This window comes from Lactuca saligna, chromosome 7 (assembly GCF_052625555.1).
Source record: "Lactuca saligna cultivar CGN05327 chromosome 7, ASM5262555v1, whole genome shotgun sequence".
In the NCBI taxonomy this organism is placed as follows: Eukaryota; Viridiplantae; Streptophyta; class Magnoliopsida; order Asterales; family Asteraceae; genus Lactuca; species Lactuca saligna.
The window spans coordinates 19,316,915-19,321,421 of NC_136423.1; the positions used below are offsets into that span (position 1 = coordinate 19,316,915).

A 4,507-nucleotide genomic window follows, 5' to 3' on the forward strand; every position below is an offset into this window, starting at 1 on the left:
AGCTCAAAGGGAACATTTTATCCATGCTCAAGGACATACCTTTTGCCGCGAAAGAGTAGGAAGATGTTTTCAAACAGATTGATGAGGTTAAAGATATTGCAAACTACTTTCATGTTCCTAATGTGCCTTCAGAATATGTGTTACTAAGGATGCTTCCGGTGACTTTTACTAGCGAAGCCAATGTTTGGTTGAAGTCTCTTGCACCCGGATCCATTACCATATGGGCGAATCTTTGTGATGCTTTTATTGAGCAATTTAGTCCACCTTCATAGATTTCAAAGCTTAAGAAGAAGATAACCTACTTTCAATAAGAGTTTTGGGAGTCATTGTATGAAGCTTGGGAGAGATACAAGGGATTACTTAGAAGTTCCCTCAACATGATTTTAATGTTAAACAAGAAGTTTCCATCTTTTATGATGGAGTTAATGTAACAACTAGACAAGTTCTTGACTCACAAGGGCCAATGACGAAGAATGAGCCGATAATTATAAAAGAATTGACTGAAGAATTTGCAAAGCACTCACAAGAGTACCACAACCCACAAGACGATGTTACAAGAGGAAAATGAGATGCGGGGAATGAGAATTTCGCTGCAATCATTGCTAAACTAGATTCTATGGATATACGAATGACAAAATTAGATCAATCCATTCATGCCATTAGAGTTGGGTGTGATAATTTTAGTGGTCCACATTTGACCAAGGATTGTGATTTGGATGAAAATGGGAAAAAGTAAGCACAAGTCTTCTACTCAAGTGGTGACAATTATGATGAATATTGGAGGTAGCCCAAGAAGGAGTGGTTGCCGTATGAAGAGTATAAGAAGCAAAAGGATGAGAAGTATTTACAAACTGATACAAGCTTCTACAAAAAAAAGCAACCACCACTCGAAAAGAAGATGGATTTCGAGTCGGCACTTAATGGATTTATGGAAGCATCTGAAAAGAGACATGATACTACTAATACCAATGTAAGAAATCTTCAAGCTTCCATCAAGAACATAGAGACTCAACTTGGTCAATTGACCACACTTGTGAATGAGAGGTCACCACTTAAAAATCAAGATCCAAAGTCACAACCTCATGTCATGGAGATCTACATTGAAGAATAGGTTCATTTTGAGCCAATAATGACCCATGAAGTTGTTGAGTTATGAGCATTCTAACACTCAAATGGTGTACATGCAACCCTATAAACCTTGGATCTATGTTTTCTCTATTATACATACAAATAAGAACTTTCCAAGGCTTTAATCCTAACTAGCATATTATGAAGATCTCATACTACAAAGTACTAGTTAGATGACATACCTTTTGATGTAGCTTGATGTCTTCAAGCTTTAAGAGCTTAGCCCCAATAGTGTGGAAGCCTCAAGTGGAATCACAAATCACCAAAACACCTTGGAAGACTTTAGAGAATATGGATTCTTGGTTTTCTCTAGTGAAATCGGCTAGCCCTTTTTAGTGTACCACACTAGTGCCAATTTCACCAACCAAGGACATCTTTATATAGTGTGGAGGATTAGGGTTAAACCCTAATACCCATGACCTTTCATTTCCTAGGATCCATGGGTTAAACACTCCATGGACTATCCATGAAAGCTTAGCCTAACCTAAATGAACTTGGCCCATTCCATATATATAAGAGTCCATATTTAATTAGTTCCTTTTGATCACTTAATTAATTATAAATTAATTCTTGATCAATACTAATTAAATAATATGATTCCATAATAATATATTAGAACTTATAATATATTAATATGTAATCATAAACATACTATTCTCAAAAGATTATCCATATAAATTGTGTCGGTGAAGTGCAACCCAAATGGACCATGTCGGGTCGGGTCAAGTACATACCAAATATAGTTATGGACTTAGACATTAATCCAACAGTCTCCCACTTGGATAAGTCTAAAACTATTATTGCGTATGACTTCAAACCTAACTGGGAATCGTAGCTCTTAAAGCCGCTGTCGAACTTTGATCTTGTCAACGAACTTGTCCATTAGATAAGGGATCATATATTCCTCCATTCTAGATATCATATGGACTGAGACATGGATTATAATCATTCTCTCTGTCCATTTGTTGTTTCCTGATTTCCGATTTATGATGACTGACTAATTGAACAAATCAAATTAGTCCTGGCCCGGCCGAGCACTTCCATTTGTCATTATCAAATCATCGAGGGGCCCACAGATATTGCTTTTATCCCGAAGATAAAAGGAATGGATAAACTTTGACTCATATGGCTTGTTCTACTACTTGTTGAATCATACACAAAGGCACATTTTATAGCACCGAGTTACCAAATGCGTTTTCGTGCAATCAATGTACAACCAACTCATAGTAACAACTCATATCTCTAGGTTTGAAGAATATAAGATATTATCGTCTCATGATCACTCGTGATAAAATCCATTACGTGATTCCAATGAGCGTGGGTTGAATCCAATACTCAGAACTTATGAGCACTCATGAGTGTTGTAGCCTTTTGTCCAACACCTTAGACCTTTACAAGCCAACCCGTGACAGTCTTAATTCATATCTACTTCCAACATATGACTGACTGTGGATGGTTTGAATAACTTAGTCATTCCGGAAGAATAACCTAGTTTATTCGGGAAGTCAAAACATGCAAAGTGAAACACAATAATAATTGAATCCAATATGGTATCAAAACCTATGAACATAAATAAAACACCTTTTTTTTTATCACCATATGATTACACATTATTCATTGTATACTGTTTCAGCTATCAACTTTATTCTTGAATTTAAAACAATAGTTGTCCCATGCTCCAAGCATGTACACTATGTTTTCTAAACACTAGTCATGCCATACACCAAGTATGCATACTATGTTTGTCTATGATCTTTACTTTGTGAACTAGATCAATTGAACATAACTTCAATGATTCTCTTTTCACACTCCCAAATCCTTACTGCAAATGCAAGAATTCCAAATTCATGCCATTTACTGAAATCTATTAGATTCTAAACTTATATGCATTGTTCCTCTTGTAATGATTATGCACACAGTCAGAAAGACTTGACAACAATCATTACAGAGTATTCCAAAGGAGATCAGCTCCTTGGAAATAACCTTCTTGCATTAAGTTTCCTAATCTTAAACAGATTGAAAATTCTAACTTTGAAACATTTCCAGATTCCATTTTGCTATCACTTCTGAACAAGAGTTGCCTCCTTCCAGATTATGTCAATATGGTCCTTCCAGAATTATCACTATACTTCCAACTATCCTTGAGCAACCAATCTTTGGTAGACCTTAGATTGTCCTCGACAATTGTTTAATCCTTTTAGTCATATCCAGTTCTAAACCTTTTCCCTTCTTAGTGCCCTATGCATTTGGAAATTTTTAGAAAGGATGAATGTAGCACATGTAATCGATCCTATATCCGAAGCATATGGGACACGATTCATGATGTCTCACATAAAGACTAAACCAGTCTTTTGCTATAAAATTTCCATTTCAATTTGCCAAGTTCTCATAATTCAGATTATGAAAAGGGATGCCGAATTATAATCGAATTTTAGAATGCAAATAATGGACCCATATACATAATTTCCTTGGGTTTTGAGCCATTCCAACATGAAATTCATATATATATCCTTGACTAAATGATTAAAGCCTCATGATCTAAGCATATAGATTTGAGATGAAGTATAGTTTCCTCTCCTTTAATTATAGCAAAACAAATTTTCCCAATTGAAGCCTTTTGTTTTCTATAATTAACATTGCTAGCTTGCAATACTTATCATAATTATCATGCTCCCACTAACATGATGATTATTAGGATAACACTTATGCTCCCACTAGATTTGACATGTACTCAGAAATCAACTGACTTTCTTACCAAAGTTCAGATTTCTGATACTAGATTGTTTTGATAAAACTTTATCAAAATCTTACACATTCCCTTAGATAGCACACTTGCGTATCTAAAAAATTATGAAGAGGGATGCCGTAATCATAATGGTTAGACCTTTTTGCCACTTATCATAAGTCCAGGTTAGTGTGCCGGTTAACCACACATGCTCCACTAACGACTTTGAGAATGCAAATATCACAATTGCTATCTAGCTAAAATCTACTTAGTGAAAGTGTTTCCTCACCATCATTTTCATGAATCGGAGAGAAACCTTATGACACTTAGATTTAATGGTGTATGTGTTCTTATCCATGTGAATTGTCAAAACCATAGTCACAAGACAAGGATAATGACAAATCCAAACTCATATGGACTGAACTCAATCTTAATTTCTTGCCACCTGGCAGCTCAAGGTCCTGCCATTGCTTCCAAGTTGTTGTGCAACAAATTGAGAATTCTAAGAACTCATATGCAAAGCCAACTTTAACTGGAATGGGCACAAAATATGTCAACACGATAGGTTATAAACCTCAAGTCGTGTGCTAGTTAAGAACTTCAGGTTTTATTCTTGATTAGTTCTTGAGACTTTCAAGACCTTTAAGACTCCCA

At 35.5% G+C, this 4,507-nt stretch overlaps 1 non-coding gene across 1 annotated transcript; it reads right to left on the reverse strand.

The window, feature by feature from the left end:
- Nucleotides 1-278: 278 nt before the first annotated feature.
- LOC145007738 (small nucleolar RNA R71) lies at nucleotides 279-384 on the reverse strand. The gene has a single exon (XR_013663107.1). It is a non-coding gene; the product is annotated as a small nucleolar RNA R71 (small nucleolar RNA).
- Nucleotides 385-4,507: the final 4,123 nt, after the last annotated feature.